At 36.9% G+C, this 19,945-nt stretch overlaps 1 long non-coding RNA gene across 1 annotated transcript in view; it reads right to left on the bottom strand.

Moving 5' to 3' along the window:
- LOC135413194 (uncharacterized) overlaps positions 1-18,815 on the bottom strand; it is a 44,726-nt gene extending 25,911 nt beyond the window's left edge. The window contains exons 1-3 of the long non-coding RNA XR_010430125.1: positions 18,021-18,815; positions 10,436-10,608; positions 2,173-2,293 (exon numbers count right to left, since the gene is read on the bottom strand). This is a non-coding gene — a long non-coding RNA (uncharacterized LOC135413194). The remainder of the gene's footprint in view (positions 1-2,172; positions 2,294-10,435; positions 10,609-18,020) is intronic.
- Between the last annotated feature and the right edge of the window lie 1,130 nt (positions 18,816-19,945).

The raw sequence follows: 19,945 nt of genomic DNA, 5'->3' as shown, positions 1-19,945 counted from the left end.
TTCACAGAAGTCCATTCTCAAACATTTGGTGAATCAAATTCAAACAAAAAACAGTATTAACTCTCCAGTTTGCAAGATTCTATTTTTTCAGTCCAAAAGTTATATTTTCAAAATATAATATGCTCATTTTCCTGCTTTGTAAGACATGAAAACTCAGTTACTGACTGCTTATGAATAGTAGGAGTTCCCTTTCATTTTCAAAAAAACTGAGATAATACAACTATGTTTAATTTTCAGCCTTATATTCTCATGATTTGTTGTTTTGACTGAAAAATTAATTGCTTTTTTTCTGCTCTATATCATGTTATAAGTATCAAATACACAGTGTATTACAGTAATTTGTTTTTCTGTGATGTAGACAGTGACCTAGAAAATTTCTTTTGAGTGCCTAAAGATGTTATTTCATCTAAATTTGAATAGCTTATTTCCAAGACTTCAAAATATTCTATAGTCTATAATATCCTAAATACTAGGACTTTAAGAGTCCTTCATTTTCTTTTGAATGTGTGCACTAATTTTGTACAAATGAAAACAGTCAGATCTCACAAACAAACAAGAGAGAAAACTCCCTTTTTTGGCCACAAGAAAATACAATTATTCCTGATTTTTTCAACTGAACAATCTAAAACCAGCTATACAGCAGTGTGGCAGAACATATATTAACATCTTATAATACCAAAGAAAAGGCTCATGGCTCTTTGGTTGCCTCCCAGCTCTGTTCAAAACAATACTTATCTAAGCCCTTTTTGGGAGTTCTTAGATTAGAAGACCTAGCAGATATCCTGTGTAGCTCTTTCTGGAGAGCAGGGCTCCCAGCCATCTTCAGTGCCTCCCAGTTGTGTTTCCCAGTCCTTTGCAGATGCACCAGCTGCTCATGTGCACAACGAGCCATTATGCTGGAGACTCTCTAAAATGGCATGGATGAAAAGCTGGGGTTTTGGCAAAATAGTTTTGTGAGGTTGACATTCTCCAAGACACACTGCTACAAGTAGTATAGACTAGTATTTTCTTGTGAAGTTTGCACTATATCTCCATGATTAAGGAGTTTTAAAGATCAGAATATGTATTGTGGGTGCACATGACTGGCCAGAGAGAGATCTGTCTGGTTGAATGAAATACACCGCAGCAAAATTCACAAAGATATAAACACTCACGGAAGACACCTTTCTACGTTGAGCAGAGGAATTAGGTAAAGCCCTCAACTAACTTATAGGTGGAGGGAGTGAGGGGGGAACCCACAGGGGGAACTCACCTCCCCCAAAAAAACCTATCAGCCTTATCTTGAAAAAATGTAGGACAATTAAAAGCCAATAATACTTATGAGGGAGGATTTTGTTTCTTAACATCAAAACAAAATATTTTTTCCTCTTAGAGGCTTTTACTCTGTATGTTTTGATGATAAACCTTACCCTTGATTTTACCTTTGGGCTAAAAGGTGCAAAAGTTTTTCATCATCTTTTGTGTTCCTTCACCGTGCATTATCTAAACAGACACCTCATTGCTCAGAGCGCTTATGACTTCTAACCACAACACAAAGGGTAAAAAATAGTTATATGTATTTTAAATAAATCAAACTAAAATGCAGGAGTAATGGAAGTTACTGTGTCACCCAGGATCTGACTAATTACAATAACAAAACACATAGCAATTACTTGCAGCTATAAATTGTTAGGTTACCTCTAACATTCTCTTGGGTTTTGCAGAACAATTTATTTTAGCTCAGAAAAGTTAAAAAAATGCACCTACACCGCCATCTTGTGGAAAGTATCCCTTTTCCATTTATTGGATTTTGCTGGATCAAACACCATTTCGAAGGGAAATTTCTGTTTCTTTAGTATACTGCTCTTACCTATCAGACACGTAAACTTTTTTTTTTTTAATAAAACAGTATTAATTTAACTTCAACTCATTTTCCTACTCTATAACATAAAAAAGATGAGACAGATTCTGCACCGAACTTGTAGTTCAAAGTGCAACTCAGATAAAACCAGCAACTTGGAGAGAAAAATCATATTACACTGAATACATCTCAGTGACCAATTGGAATATTCTCATTTTCCAGAACCAGATTTGTAAAATCCCCCTTTCAAACACATCTTCCCACCTACAATTTATCCATCACCTGCTCAGCATTTCCAATAAGGTCACCAATAACACCTGTACATTTCTCACCCTCAGAGGAGCTGTAATGGAGCAGAATTCATGACCAGAGTGGGATTAGCTCTGCTGTGAATATGAAGGAAGCACTTCATCATCCTTTCCAGGTTAAAACACACTTCCTTCCCAGTGTAGCCTGTAAGAACCACAAGGTATGTATTTTTCACACAGGGCTGACAAATAACCATTAATCAGTTACAATTAGTGTTATATAAGATAGACTCGGAAAAAGGATAAGAACTTGCCTAGTTTTCTAGTCATTAAATGCTTTATATTGAGATATATAATTTTGAAGGAACTACCCATAAAAGTTAAAAAGCAAAATACCATAACATAGGTTACAAAACTCTTCAGCATGAACAATAATTGCAGCAAAACTACAGTTGGGATACAAGTCTGGAGTTTTGCAAACTAATGCCTCTTTCATGGGCTGTCAGGTCTGATATATTTAAAAAACATGTATTCAAGTCTTTCACATTTTTACCTGGACCTACTCTATCTTCAAGTTAATCTCCCTTATCCATCTCTACCATACTTCCACAGGCCACTATGAGTATGAATACATCTTTATGCACATCACATTTCCCAAAGAGGTCTAAAAAAATACTTTGGCATTCTTGAGCTCAGGAAGATTATACAGCATTTTCTTAGCAGTGTTACTCAATTGTCACCAGCAGGAAGACTACTGAATTCTAAGATCCTGAATGCCAAAAAAAGAGTCCATTTCAGTCCTGTATGCCCTCAAAACACAAACAAGCCAACCTTTGTCCATCAGGTATGGGGCAAAGAAGATTACTGGGCAAAGTGGGGTAGGAGACGTGGAAAATTTTTTACTTGAGTGGAAATTGTAACAACCAATAAGACCCCCCTCAGTTATGATGAACTAACAGATTCAGAAATCCTCATCTCCCCCTGATTCAGATCCAGTTGTGAGAAACAATAACAAAATTATAAGAAATTTATATTTAATAGGTTTATTTTTAAAAAATAAATACTAATCAATAAATAACATGTACGATAGTCTTCCGCATCTCAAGACTGTGAAGTTATTTTCTCAGAGATATTTTGGGGAACGTACCGTTGTCCAAGTTAGGTCAATATTCATAAGAGCCTGGGATTTTTGGCACAAGAGAGGAAAGTGAAGAGGAACTAGGTTCTGGGAAAGTTTCAAATGAAGATAGGATAAATCCAGGTACAAGTGTGAGAAATTATGAACCTGCCTGTTTATTAAATTTCAATAAATTATAACAAGCATGAAAATAATTACTTAATAGAAACATTCAATCTTTTCGAACACATTTACACAAAAATGTATATGCATACATTTGGTCTAAGACCAAATATACTGTCTTGAACAATGTATAACATACTTTAATAGTGTACATAAAAAAAGTCTTTGTCAAATAATTTCCACTAGACTGCAGTACTTCAGTCATTTGCAAAATGCTGTCACAAACTAATCTCATTTCTATGATATAAATTAAACAAATATATGTTGTCATATGTATATTTTCCAATTGTGTTATCACAAAATAAATGCTGTTTTAAGGCTGATCTAAAGATAAAGGATGAAATTATAAAATAGTGTGCTAATATTTTTGTCATTGTTCTAGTTTTTGGAGAAATAGGTATCTGTCATGGGAAGAATGACTGGATTACAGTGCTCAAAAAACAAAGTTCCTCTCACGTGAAATTTGATTGCAAATAACCAAAATGCATTAAGAAGGGAACTAATTCAATTCTCAACGAAATTAGAATGGTAACAAGAGTTTTACATTTAACTATTTGTACCTGGTTACAACTTATTCTTTGAATTCCTACTCTTTATAAGATGTGATTATTTTAGTAGAGCTCAATATGTTGTGAACATGAGTGTCTGTATTACTACAGTGATAGATAAACATATAGATACAAAATATATGCACAGAATTAATATTCTTGCCAAGCATTTTGTATTAATTCTCATCTGTCAGTACCAACTGACAGATATCTAATTGGAGTAATGGATGCCTAACTTTCTGGAAAGCTATTAATCACTTTCACATACTTAAGGCCATTCAGTCATTTCTTCCAGTGTTGTTGAAAATGCAGAAATGTTTTGGAATAATTCAGTGTGTTGATGGTAAATGTGCTGCAAGGTAATAGTCATCTGGCATATCCTGACAGTAGACCAGATGTCAGTTGTATCTCACCAACTGAGCTGAAAGTAAACTAGAAACATACAACGCTACTGTGAAAGGTGTCTCAATGAAAACAACTCAAAGAAAAATAAAACCTGTTCTCAGAATTCAGTTAAATCCAAAGAAATTCCACCTTGAATTTAGCTCAGACAAATTTGAAGACTTTCAGAATTCATCACACGCTGTGTGGATAAATACATACAGTGCTTCTTAATATATTTGATAGGAAACATATGACTGGAATGTTTCAAACCTTGGGGATAGGCATAAACTTAAATCCACACATCACATATCAGAGGTCCCTCACATGTCTAACAAAACAAATAAAGAAAAAAAGAGCCAGCAAACAAAACCCACAAAGCATAGTTCTTGGCTATTTGTTAGGCAAATTCTTCAGATCCTGCAGTTAAAGCCACAATACAGCAGAACACCAGAACACATTTTTACATATCTAATTACATGAAGTCTCTGATAGCTGCACTTAAACTCATTCCAAAAAAGACAGAATTTTCATTACGTATAATGAAATTAATTATTTTTCTGTCTTTTCCAGTGGAATAGCTGGGTTTATTGTTAGTTTTCCCTTTATCAGGGAGTATGTATAATTCCATAGAATACTACAGAAACCATTATATAGGTGCTACACAGGGGGTAAACTAATTTAACATAAATTAGCAATTATGAGGAAGCAGATAATCTGATCTATAGATGACCATATATTACACATAAATATGACTATCTGCCTTTCTTAAGAGTTAAATTATTTTATCTATTTAACTGCAGATGGAAGTACTTCACTCTGTTTTGCGCAATCCAGTACTCATCTACTCATATGAGTAGACCTGTCTCTCACTTTATAGAATACATTGGTAAAATTGTTCCATACATGCTAATGCCAAATATCCTAGATGTTTTGGTTTGAAGCTCCCAGGAACTAAAAGGAAACTGGTATCCTGAAAAACTAGAGCTACAGGCCAGATTCACCAAAACTGACTCTATTGTCAATTCTTAATATTGACTGTATTCTTAATAGTTTTCCAGTGTCTAAATATCAAATTACTCATGATGTATTAAGTAGCAGAAACTGTTTTCCAGCTTCAGCTTAGACTTGTAGGCTCTATGTCTGCTCAACTGCAGAGAATTAGAATCAACCAAAGAAATATTCTGAGATGATAGTTTAGCTCTATTGTTGCAATAATACTTTCTACTCACTCAGTTAACATTTTCATGGCTAGGCTTTGCGAACGAAGATTAAGGAAGGCTCTATCCACATTTATTACAGGGATGCTGTCAGTTAACATAGTTATCAGAATAACTGTCTGAATAGGAATTTATGGAGAAAATAGGTTTAGGCCCTAAATAATGAATCATTTGTAGGGCATCTCTAAGGGCTCTGCTCTGCAAGACTCCCTCAAATCTATCAAATAGCTTGCTTGGTTTTAGAGAATAACAAATTCAGGGATTGCACTCCTCTGTAGTTGCCTACAAAAGTTTATCTGATGTTAAAAAGCAGGTGCAAAGTTTCATGTTCCTAGTTATATTTTCTAATATTTTTGTCAGGCTGTATAAAATGGAAAGCTGATATTATGTAATAAAGAACTAAGAACTGAGAACTAAGTGTCCTTAAAATTAATAATAAAAAACTGCAAGCTATAAGTCAAAACAAATACCGCCCTTCAAGATTTTGACAAAATCACCTCCAGTTCAAAGAATGCTTCTCAATCCTCATGCTACCCTTTTTATTTTTTTTTTAATTCATCATTCATTCGTGCAGAGATAATAATAAGGCGGGTTTGTCATGGAAAAAAATCTACTCTAAAAAAATTAATTTAAAATCAAGCATCTCTGTTACTACATTGCCCTTCTTCCAAAGATATCCAAGCCAGGAATCAAGCATAATGCCACCTGTTATGAAAGGTCTTTTTTTTCCCTACTTTTAAAACTACTTCAAGACACTTTATGCTTTCCTTTAATTCAGAACAGAACAGAATTAAGTTGCTGTGCCACAAAGAGCAAACTGTGACAGCTGATTTCAAAGCAATCCTTCAAGACAAGTCCTGACTGCCATGCTTGTACTCAGCTGAAGAAGATTACTCAAAGGTTGGATGAACAAGAGCTGCTGTTATACAACCTCAGTGGTCTCAAAACTGCAGAAGGAAACATATGGGTAGCATATCAGCACTGAAAATGGCAGGTCTGCAAATGTGCAACATCCTCCTGATGGCCATTATTATCATATAAGCCCAGTATTCATACATAAAAATATGAAGATCCATTTTTATTGCTTTAGAGCTGGACATCAGAAATCACTTTAATATTTTAGAGCTCTCAACTCAGTGTGTCTGAAAGGACCATGGCTCCATGCTCTGTTCAATAAGGATTTGATTTCTCTGTATTATTTAAACATCCACCTTTAGGGGATTTTGTGTCCTTTTTCTTCACAGTATACTTGCATAATTTCTCACAGATTCTTGAAACTCATAAAAGTTTTATATATGTGTGTCAAGGTAAGAATAACCACTTTCAGGTAAGTAAAAGTAGTGTCTATTAAGAAAAGCTGTAGACATCAAGAGAGCTAAGTAATTCTGAGTTGCTTTAGGGCTTTGACTTTGCATTTATTCCTTCGTGTATCTCAGGAAAATTCCTACTTTCTACATGTTGCTTGTATTAGTGGCACGCACAATACCTTCAGTGCTATACTCTTGGACATTGAACAGTTTTTCAGGATGCAGAAACCAGTAACCTTCTTTAAAGGATTTATTTTTTAAGCATTCCTCCTAAAAGTTACAATTTTGTTCTGCTGAGATTCCCAAATATAGTTTGAGCCTTCAAATTCTCCTAAATATGAAATGACTGTGGTGGTCTTTTAAAGAGAAATTGTACAATTTATTCAAAGTTAAGTGATTGGTGCACAAGACAATATTGCCACAGACTTCGGTGGTGCAGTATCAGGCCTTATAAGAGCAGTCATTCCTGCCTTTTCTGTGACTTCTAAATTCAAATTATTTTACTGGCAGTTTTCTCAGAAGAGTTGCATTTTTGCACACTAGAGAATGCTTACAATGTTCAAAGCATTAATTAATAAAGTAATTAACTATACCCCACAATGTTAATTTACTTAGACACTATTCAAAAGACATAAGATCACAGTATTTTATTAAATATTTAAACTGTCTAACTGCTCATTAAATATCTAAACTGTCTAAGCAAGACAAAAGTTTTCATAGACTGAAGTGTTTTTCTTCACATATATTATTCTTTATACTTTCTACATATGCAAATGTCTTTATCTATTTATCTCTCTCCTTTTCAGTACAGCTTGAAACAACAGAAAATTATGAATGAAAAGACAAGAATAGACCAAGCAGCAGCATTAATTCTGTATCACGATCAATACCCCAAAACAAGTTTTCTTTCTGCCTCCCTTCCTTCTTGTTATAATTTCTGCAGGTGTCCAGAAAATGTATCACACCAAACAATTACAAGTGTGTATCCCTGAGAGAAATTACAAACATGCTCACTGTTTTGCTAACACTTTGCTGAACTTCCTTTGACACAAGGATATTCTCACACAATAGTGATACATATCAGACAAAAATATTGCATAAAAAATAATAAATTAGTTGAATTAAGGGCTGTACAGGAGGTCAGACACTTTAAAGAAAATCCAACAAGCCATTTCCTCAAATAACGGGACTTTAATATTCTCTTAAATACCATCCACTTATTGTGCAAGGAATGACCTGCTCCAGACTTCTTTACACATAATAAAACAAAGAGTTAAACTTGTGAGTATTGATACTTAAACAACCTTATAAATGTGTGCAAGACTGACATGGCCATAAAAACTCTGTTCATCCCTAATAAATCACTCCTTTTATTTTAATAGCACTTACATAAAAACAAATAACAGTTACCATCTAGATTGCTTGGGTGCATGTGTTTTAGTGAATGGTTACTTCTATGCACACTTAAAACTCTGAACCATATAGAATTAATGAGGCTGCAAACAAAGGAGAATAAAGTTCTACTTATAATTTGTCTATATGCCCGATACACAGCACTCATGCACAAACAGAGAAACCGGTCTCTCTACAGCAGAGCTAGGTGAACTTTATATTTAGAGGCTTATATTAAGCAGAAGGAAAGGAATTGCACAATATAACATGAACCAACCAACTAACTTTCACTACTGTCCTGTTCTGTCTCTGTACAAGCAAGGGACCACCAGATTGCGTAAAAAAGAAATATGTGTGGTTTCAAGTGGTCTGTTGAATAAAAAGTAGAGGACTCAGTAGCTCAGTTCTGGAAAGAAAATCAAAGTCATACTGAACACAGACAGATCAATTCAATAAGCACCACAAACTACAAAACACCTTTGAACGTGCACCATCAATTGCAGAAATGCTATTGTTTAATTTAGCATTTCTGCTAAATTAAGGAGACCAAAACTGTTTTTCTATCTGTACTCTCTGGTAGGGAATTGGGGATATGCTCTCTATGCTGCCAACAGAGGCATTCATATCACGTGTCCTTGAAAAAGCCCCTAAAAAGATAAGTGTTTTTATAGCTTATTTCACTCTCCAGCACTGTACTGCCAAGCACTGTAGGACACGTAGCAGAACTCAAGTGAACTGACAAATCCCTTATAAGTGTTCTGTTTTAACTTAATAGAATCATGCTGGTGTGCCATCAAGAAGGTCCTCCCTCCATAAGTTACAGTCCAACTACATTATTGCAACCAACAAATGGAATTCACAATGAAGAATGCAACTGACTTTATTATTTCACATCACTTATATTCTAAGTTTGTTTTGAAAGCCTCTACTTTCCTTTTTTGTATCCACAAAGTATATAAGGCAACAAAGCCTGATGCATTTAAAGGAATCTGAGAACACTCTCTTGGAAGAAAAGGAATGCACATGAAATTATGATTTCTGGAATACTTATTTTTGTAATCAAATCAAAACTTCTCTGCACCTTTCTTAAAGCCATCTTGCCCAGAAATTTCTTCACACATATAGAAAAATCTCTGTAAACTCACTTTTCGCATATGGAACAACAAGAGAACAGCAAGCATCAATTGCTTTCAAAAACACTTTTGAAAAAATATAAATGCCGTTCCTTTTGCTCTCAAGTTTACACATATGATCATGGTATCTCTATGATTACCATGTCACAGACTCAAGACACTGCACTCAAGACACAGCACCACTTCCTCACGAAATTAATTTTGTTTGTATAGAAAAACAAACCAATGAACTCCTAGCCCTTCAGTGGTCTCTCACCAAGCTGACATGCACCATTCCACACCAGTTTCTCATAAGTTGGAAGGATTCCACAGAATCTCCAAGGACAAACTTTAGAAGGAGGCTTGAGTTAAAAGATCGGCAGCACATAAACCTGTCTTTTTAATGGCAACCACTTTACATTGTTTAGCACATTTAGCAGGATTTAAGGATGAATCTAATACAGTCACAAACTTTCAGAAAAAGCCTGTGAGGTAGAGGGGGAAAAAATGGTGAGGGATGAAATATATAGTCACTGCCAACAGGTCTTGAGCAAGCACTGCATGAGCAGGTGAAAAAAAATCTAGTGACTGTGAAGAGCTTGATGACAGCTCTGGGTCTGCTTCCCTTATTCAACTGTTTCCACTTATATTCACCTCTGCATCTGTTACATATTTAGGGGTGTTTTTCTTAGTAGCTTTGGATCCATTGAAGCAGGTGAGCACGTATTCAAAAGACAACTAAAAAGAAAATAAAACATTAAAAAGAAAACATTAAATAGTTCAGAGAAAAGTAGAACGATAAAGTGTGCTCTTTGCAAATAAAGGCAGCAAACTCATTTCAATTGAGTTTATGCCATTTGAATGTAGACAAATGAATAAAACAGTTTAATTTTAAATGAAATCGGGGGAACGTAATTTGATGCATATAATCTCTCTTGGCAAGGACTTCTCAAGAAGGACAACAGCAAATACACGCACATACCACCTGCAAGTATCTATCATACACTGATCTTCCTTAAGCAACTTTCCCCCACGTTCCCACCCTTCTACATTAAGCAATTATTTAAAACTCACTTTATAATCCTACCTGTTTTCCTCCGTATTTATGTGCTGACAGAGGTCCCACGTCAGGAAAGCACGTGGTACGCGCTTGAGATCCAAGTGCATAATGGCAGGGAGAAGGGTTACTTCCCCCCAAAATGCCTTTCTGAATATGAACTCTTTGGCCAAGGGTGATGAATTTATGCTTTTGTTTTCAAGCTGTTCTTGGAGGGAAAAGGAAAAAAGAAAAAAGTAACCCACAGACTTGTCTCCAAAGTACTTAATATCTTTTGATTCATATGTAAATAGGTTTTTGTTAGGTTTTGGGGGTTTTTTCATATATAACCTTACTTTAATACCTTAATTGCTGGGTAGGACAATATGCAGCTGTGTTTGAGACTATATGGAAAAGTATTAAAATACATTATAACAATTCATTTTCTTTGTACTGGTGAGTCTACGTAATTTTGACAGGGACTGCGAAGGACTCAACAGTCCAATAGATTGTAATTTCACATCTAAAAAGTTTAGAGGTGTTGCAGAACTACTTAAGCACTTGACCAGCTCCTCCCTCAAAGAAATACAAAGGAATCCAAACATCTGTATTAAAGTGCAGTTACATGATACATTGTCTTGTCTTCAGACAGCAAAGCCAGTTTAAGATGTTCCCATGCATTTCTTCCCTGACACCAGCTATTCCTTCCTTCCTTTAAGCTGCTCGCTGGAATAAGCCAATTATATAAAACCTTCTTTGTGGTTTAGATGTTTTACCTGCAGTAAAATACCTCTCTCTATTTTTGATCACAGATGAAAACACCCTCCAAATTACAAGTACCTACATATTATTGGAAGGAAGACACTTTTCTCATTTAAAACACCCACGGTGATGATGTTTATAAAGTAATCCAGAGGAAAATGTCTGGATCATAATGACAAAAAAATCCATGAAATTCTGGTCTAGGCATCAGGGAGTTCACAGACATGCAGTTTACATTCCATTTGCTTTTGCCAAGACTGTTTATCTTGTAGCTGTACATATGATGCAATAAGAACCATAAAGTTGTGAAGTGGGAAAAAAACAAACAAAACAAAACAAAACAAAACCCCCACTCCTTATGTGAGCTACAGATTGGTGGTTAAGACAGTCCCTGAAAGGGAGGCACATATCTGCATTCCTACTCCTGAGGAAAATACTACATGTCCTAAGCCATAACACAAAAGGCAAGTCACAGAATCACAGAATCATTTAGATTGGAAAAGACCTCCAAGATCATTGAGTCCAACCACTGACCGATCACTACCTTGTCAATTAGACCTTACACTAAGTGCCACATCCAATTGTTTCTTCAACACTTCCAGGGACGGTGACTCCACCACATCCCTGGGCAGTCCATTCCAGTGTTTAACAACCCCTTCCATGAAGAAATTCCTTCTGATGTCCAAACTGAACCTCCCCTAGCACAACTTGAGGCCATTTCCTTTCATCCTGTCGCTAGTCGTCTGGGAGAAGAGGTCAACTCACACTTTGTTACAATCTCCTTTCAGGTAGTTGTAGAGAGCAATAAGGTCTCCCCTGAGACTCCTTTTCTCCAGGTGAAACAACCCCAGCTTCCTCAGATGTTCCTCATATGATTTACTCTCTAGATCCTTCACCAGCTTTGTTGCCCTTCTCTGGATATGCTCCAGCACCTCAATGTCTTTCTTATAGTGAGGGGCCCAAAACACATAACTCGAGGTGCAGCGTCATCAGTGCCGAGTACAGGGGGACAATCACTTTACTAGACCTACTGGCCACACTGTTGCTGATACAGGCCAGGATGCCATTGGCCTTCTTGGCCACCTGTGCACTGCTGGCTCATCTTCAGCCACTGTCAACCAGCACTCCCAGGTCCTTTTCCGCCAGGCTGCCTTCCAGCTACTCTTCCCGCAGCCTGTATCACTGCAGGGCATTGTTGTGACCCAAGGGCAGGACCCAGCACTTGGCCTTGTTGAACCTCAGACAACTGGCCTTGGCCCATCGATTCAGCCTGCCCACATCCTTCTGCAGAGTCTTCCTACCTTCCTGAAGATCAACACTTCCACCCTCTAGTATCATCTGTGAACTTCCTGAGGGTGTCCTTGATCCCCTCATACAGATCATCGATAGATATTAGACAGGACTGGGCCCAATACTGAGCTCTGGGAAACATCACTAGTGACCATCCAATGACTGGATTTAGTTCCATTCACCACCACATTCTGAGCCCAGTCATCCACCCAGTTTTTAACCCAGAGATGAGTGCACCTGTCCAAGCTGTGGGCTGACAGCTTTTCCAGAAGAATACCATGGGAGACAGACTTTGCTGAAGTCCAGGTAGAATACATCCACAGCCTTCTGCTCATCCAATCCTGCTACCTATCTTACAAGCAGATCAGTGCAGTAAGTGGACTCCAAGGATGTCTAACAGACCAAGTCTGAAGGAAATATGTGTAAATGAGGTGGTTGGGTTTGGATGCTGACTATTTGAAATGCTTCTCAGTACTGTTAAGAACTGGACACAAACATATGTTCAAGTTCGTGGAGCTCTAGATTATATAAATTTTAATGTTTCTTTCAAATTCTGGTGGCTCTTAAGAGACAGTTTTGTGCTTAGGTATCCTAACTTAAGTTCATGCCAACTTTTTTCAAACTTAGTTTAATAACTCCTTTGAACACTCCTGTTATTCTAATTCATAAGGCAACATATTTGTTCATATTCAGATAAAATATATCAGATAAACCACAGCTAACGTTACAAAAAAAATTAGATGTATGTTTTCTTAAAAATAATCATCATAAGGAAGAGAATATATGATGATTTAATCAGTGAAAACATTTCAGTTCTTGAAAAATATATGAACAATAAACACACGTCAAAAAGAGCAAGGCATCTATAAGCATAAAATTTTGAGAAATAGTAGAAAATATTTCTCTCTGAAAACATTTTCCAACAGTCTGCAATGTTGCAAATTACATCAGTGCTTGTCATTTTGTCCAAACTACAGTCACAGTGTGAAATTACAGATACCTTCGGAATGTTAAATTCGTCAAATTTAAAAAAAACAACAGTTTGTCAACTGCTGAGTTTGGGGAACTAAAACATTCAAACTACTCACAGGTATTCAGCCTACATGGTCAGATTGGGTCTAATCCAAATCAAAGCATGCCAAGTAGGGCCACATTGGCAGCAAAGGAGTAACACTACTAATAGCACAAACTAGGCTAAGTGCAGAAAAGGATACAGGGAGAGGAGACAAGAAAATGCATAAATGAGTCATGGGGATTTAGGCAGTAGAGAAGAAGATAGTATAGTCTGTTTAGAGACAGATTAGTCAACTTTCATTAGTTCACTCTAATACTTGAAAAAATTTGGTTTTCTCCAGAACATATTTAGGGAGGCAGATAAAAATAATGCATCACAGTGACATAGAAAAAAAAATTTAAAAAATCAAATATGTAACTTTCATTTATTCTGTGGTGCTTTTAATAGAAAAAGTTTTATCCTTCTCAAGAAAGTTACAAAACCTACTTCTGCTGACAGTCTTAATAGAATTTGCTTGCCCCTTTTGTGTAATCATAATTGATCACCTTCATTTTTACGTGCAAAACATTTCACACAGCTGCAGAAATACCGGAAACGCTTGTTGCTTTCAAGTTCCTGAAGGTATTTCAAACAAGTATATCTCAAAATCCCATTTTATAGAGAAAAGAGCTTGGATAGAAGAGATTATCCCAAGATATATTTCTTTCTCATTCATGAAGTAACCAATCTTTCTTAGTCAGAAGATTCAAATACATGAATAGACACCTCTAAATGGTGCTGTTATGATTAAATCTTCAAAATTCTGCTGCATGGAAAGACTAGCACTATATCCTTAACAGATGTAGTGCTGGAATGGTTTTATACTCTTCAGAGAAATGGCAGAATATGATTTATCACCCTAACTCCAGTAAAATGATACTGAATGGAGTGCTGTCAGTGACGAATGACAATTCCAGCCGATTGAACTTTTCTAAAGAAAGTAAAAGATGGAATCATTTCACTATTTTACAGTTTGGAAAAGCAGCCTGGAGTGCTGAAATGTGCCAGAATTTCTATAATTAGTGGCCTTCTACTATCTACTTTAAGCAAGGGAATTATATCACGTAGATTATGGGATCTGAGGCCACACAGAGTGTCATTTTCACCATGTCTGGAGGAGGATTTAAATATGAGTACAACTTTTTGTAGATACAAATTTTCTAAATTATAAAACATTACTACACAAAACCACTAAAACAAAAATTAGATGTTTTCAAATGCTTGCAACTTGAAATCTAGGTTTCCAACATACCGGGTCTGAATCTGCCACAAGAAAAAGCTAAGCACAAGGTAACGTTCAATGCGATATTTCAATTGAGAAATAAACCAGTTTCCAAGTTCACGACTGGCGTACATAATCTGTGAGAATTTAAAATCTGCACATACTTATTCTAGTGAAATAACTTCCAGGAGGACTTGAGTCTTTACTTTCAATACCAGATCCGAAGAAAATAAAGAAGCAAGCCTTGTTCACATCACTATAATGTCTCTCAAATAACATGACTGGTTTTTTCTTAAAGGAGAAAAAGCAATTTCCTTCATTAAAGAACAAATATTTAAACTTAGTCTCCCTCCCCTTATTTTTTTGACATTTTAATATTAATATTTGAGAGCTTTAAGTTCTAGTCAGCATTGCATTAACTGTTGCTCTAACAAGTGTTAATGCAGTTCCTGTCTTTCCTCTGAAGAGCTATAAAAACACAGTGCTTTCAAAATTTAGGTAAGGATATAAATCTCAGCTCCAGGTGTTCCTGAATTACTTTCCGTAATCTGAAATGAAACTAGTCTTGACCAACTCTGAATAAAGTTTGAATGCAGTATAGACTTGTACTAAGTTAAACCACCAGAAGAATGAGTATGTAAAACAAACCAAAACTTACTGACATATTTACTTTCTGGAAGGCATGTTAAATGAACTTTAAAACCAGATCTGAAAATCCAGCTGTAAATGGGTATGCAAAAGTGATTAATGAGTGCTGAACACCATCCAGATCACATACTTGTAAGAACTACAGAAAGCTAGTAAAAATTCCACCCTGAAGTGACAATTCAATTTAAATTAGAACTTGCAGTTACTTTTCTAATTTAAGTCAATAGTAATTCTATGGTTGCCATATATCAGAAAAATTTGCTTAGTAAGAGTATAAAACAGCTCAGTACAACAGACATAAACAACAATCTTTTCAAATTTCATTCCTGAGTGAAGAGTGCACAACTTCTTCACTGCCAACCCTAACACAAATCCTCCTGAGTCTGTACCCCTAATCATGTTTCTACTTTCAATGAGTTTCTGAATGTCTCTTCTATCCCCCAACCACCACCACTAACTAGAAAATCCTCCCTCATTATCTTGACTGATTGCTTCAATTAGTGAGCAATTCAGTCAACTCACATTATATTCTACGTTTCAATTCCAGGAAGGTAAAGGTTCACTGACATACTTCAGGTTTACTTAATTAGAAGGAAAATTAACTTAAATGTTCTAAAGACACAATGCTGGATTAGACTGCCTGACTAATGCTTATAAACTGTTTGCACCAGCCAAGGCCTTCCTTGCCAACCATGTCCTGGAGGGCATCAGGCAAAGCATCGCCAGCTGGTTGAGGGAGGGGATTGTCCCGCTCTGCTCTGCACTGGGGCAGCCTCACCTTGAATATTGTGTGCAGTTTTGGGCACCACAATACAGGAAAGACATTAAGCTACTAGCGAGCATCCAAAGGAGGGCAATGAAGATGGTGAATGGCCTTGAGGGGAAGCCGTATGAAGAGTGGTTGAGGTCACTTGGTCTGTTCAGCCTGGAGAAAAGAAACTGAGGGAAGACCTCATTGTGGTCTACAATTTCCTCATGAGGGGAAGAAGAGGGGCAGGCACTGATCTCTCCTCTGTGGTGACCAGTGACAGGACCCAAGGGAATGGCCTGAAGTTGTGTCAGGTGAGGTTTAGCTTGGATATTAGAAAAAAGGTTCTTCACCCAGAGGGTCACTGAGTACTGGAACAAGCTCCTCAGGGAAGTGGTCACAGCACCAAGCCTGACAGAGTTCAAGAAGTGTTTGGACGACACTCTCAGGACCATGGTGTGACTCTTGGGGATGGTCCTTTGCAGGGCTAAGAGTTGAACTAAGTTGGCCAAGAGGGATCCTTGTAGGTCCCTTTCAACTTGGCATATTCTGTGATCACAGATGGCTTTCTCTGGTTGACAAGAAGCTCAACATGAGCCAGCAATGTGCACTGACAGCCCTGAAAGCCAAGCGTACCCTGGGCTGCATCAAAAGCAGCCTGGCCAGCGGGTCGAGGGAGGTGATTCTGCCCCTCTATTCCACCCATGTGACTCCCCACCTTAAGTACTGAGTCCTGCTCTGAGATCTCAATGTAAGAAGGATGTGGACCTGTTGCAGCAAGTCCATGGGAGGCCACAAAGCTGACTACAGGGCTGGAGCACCTCTCCTACAGAGACAGGCTAGTGAGAGTTGAGTTTGTTGAGCCTGGAGAAGAGAAGCCTCCAAGGAGACCTTACAGCAGCCTTCCAGTATCTAAGGGAGGCTGAAAGAGACCTGGAGAGGGGCTTTTTACAAGGACATGGTATGATATGACAAGGGGGGATGGCTTTAAACTGAGAGTAGGTTTAGTTTAGATATTAGGAAGAAATTCTTTGCTGTGAAGGTGGTAATGCTCTGGAACAGGTTTCCCAGAGAAGCTGTTGGCAGTCTGGTTGTTTTTCTGAAGAGAAAAACGGGAGAAAAACAGAAAAAAGATTTTGTGGATTTTTGTTTGGGATTTGTTTGGTTGGTTGGGGGGGGGGTGTTTGTAAATTGTACATTAGAGTAGGTAAAAAAATTACATTAACATGTTTATTGTAACCAATTTTGGGTCTTCAATCAGTACTATATTTAGAAATAGATTTACACGCCCCTCAACAATTAGGAGAGTTAGAAAATTTTTAGTGAGAAAAGTGTTTTATGTTGAAAAGTGACATCTTTTTCTATTGCTTAAAATATATTTTTATTACCATGTCTGAGGAAGATGACAAAACTTATATGTTACTTAACTTAGTTATTTTGCATCAGCAAAGATATGAATGAACTATCTACAGGAACAACCACTTCAAAAAAGTTTGCCAGACACATGACAGTGACGAAATATTTTCTTAATATAAGGGAGACTAGCTCTAATGTCATTAGGAAGCAAGTCAGTAAATGCTATCAAGTTTTGAACAACTCAATATAAGAAGAGGTCACTTAAAGTAAGGGCTGTTCTTGTTCAAGCTATTTCATCAACAGCAGAACATTGCAAAGCCCCTTAGCACACAGAAGTACAATACACAAGTAGTTTAAACGTCTTTTAGCTTTCAAGCACTAATGCCATACAAAAACTTTAATTTAAAATGCAGTCAATCCAAAAGTCTGCATAAAATCCTTAGAAGTTTTACAAACACTTTTAGAGTTTGTTGGAAAACACCCAAACAAACAAAACCACAAGCAAACAAAACAAGAAAAACAACCATCTCAAAATCAGCTGTATCTTACACTATACTTCAGGTTTCTACGGGAAGTCATATTCACACATGATAAGATGGGTCAAGGCAGCATAAAACCATACCTGGAGATATGAGAAAATGAATGTAGGGTTAGAGACTTTGAAAAAAAAATCATTTATCTACATTCAGTCAGTCAACAATTCTTAGGGTTACTTTTTCCTCAGAACCAAGAACATGGCCCTGCTATAGCCAACTTACCTTCAAACATGGAAGAAACATCGCAGTGTGTGTGAGAAATATCTCTAATTAAAATTTCGGAGATGGCCAAATAGAGTGAAACAAAGAACTTTATCGACAGCACGCTGGGTGTACCGGACTCGTGATCAGGTCCGAGCACAGCCCGAATGGGAAGGACGAGGCCTTTTAAGACCCTTTGATTTACATAACCACTCCCTCGCTCCTCCCATGCCAAGCCTGGCTCTTTTCTTTCTCAAAAGGTGGTATAGTCTTCTTCTTGCAGTCCATTGGTTGTTTTAACCAACTTATCAAATTGTTTCCCTGACCCCGGCCACATGGTCCCTTGGCAGTGAGCCCAGACTGGTCTTACTGCCTTACACACACCACAACTCTAAGTAACAGTAAGTAACTGTGAGCAACCCTGTGAGCAGCAATAGGTAACTGTAAGCAGAACAGCGAGCAGCCCACTAGTCCTCGGCCACAAAATGGCTCCCCAAATCCCCAAATAAAATGACCTCCAGGTATCTCGGCACAAGGCAACCATGGAAACCCCTGCTTGTAATAAAACCGTCTTATTAATTTCCTACAGTGTGTATTAAAAAAGATCCTTCAAATGGTCAGTAATTGCTTAGCTTTATAAAAATTTTTCACTCCAACTAACCTCTTTTCATCTACAAAATCTTTCTACACTTTCTTGAGAAAAGTGACAGTTTTGTCTAAGACAGCTAACCCTAATTCTAGCTTCATCAGGATTTCCATCTACAAGGTTGAGAAATTAAGGAGTCTGGTTGTATATATTCACTTTTCAAAAAATATCCTTCCCTGTGATACCACAAGAGATATTCACTCCTCAAGCAATTGGCAATTTAAATTGTCATCAACAGTTTCTAGACAGTGCTTGAAAGGAAGAATCAGGGATCCATACAGAAAGGCTACAAGAGAAAACACAGGTTTTTTGCAATATAAGAAATACAGAAAATTCAAGCTTGAATAGCCAAATGAACAGCAGAACAAAAAGCCTGCAGGTTGAGCAATAGTTTTGACAATTAGGTACTTATTCTATAGCTTCTTAACAGTAGCACCATTCGACAGAAGAAAAAAAAATGAGGAGACAAAGATCCTGTTTCCTTGTTTCTCAAGACAACTCTAAATTTCAGATTATTACTAGTAGAATAGTAGCAATTATTTGATGGAATGCACTATAAACCATTGTTAGTGGCCTTTTTTACCCTTATTCCAAGTAAATGAACTATCTAGTAAATTACTCTGTTTCAAGAGCAGTTAAACTTTCTATTGAGGTGACAATGATTATCCACCATTTTGTTAAAAAACAGCCCTTCACCTTCCCTCTTTTAACCCATTTGAAAATGCAATGTGAAATCTTGGTTTTTCTTAGTTCTCAGCTTTCATATGAACCTGAGCTTTGAAAAACTTCTGAAAGCATCGGAATACCCAAAAAGAAGGAGAATCTAAGGGAATCAGGCCCATCCCTCTGATAAGAGGTTGAAATAGAAAGCACACACATTAAAGCAGAAGAAGAAGCCACAGGGAATATTATGGATAAATAGTAGAATATTTACCATTTTAGTAAAGGAAGAAATTGGGTTCTAGTGGCTTGGTACAGGACAGGGATATGGAAAAGAGATCAGAAGGCTTCTGCTTATCTCAGAATTATTAAAAACTTAATTTCTTTACAAATGAAAACTTGCACAGCAAATTTGAGCAGTTTTAAAGAAAGACACAA

Source organism: Pseudopipra pipra, chromosome 4 (assembly GCF_036250125.1).
Source record: "Pseudopipra pipra isolate bDixPip1 chromosome 4, bDixPip1.hap1, whole genome shotgun sequence".
Lineage (NCBI taxonomy): Eukaryota > Metazoa > Chordata > Aves > Passeriformes > Pipridae > Pseudopipra > Pseudopipra pipra.
This window is presented reverse-complemented; position numbering and strand designations above follow the sequence as displayed.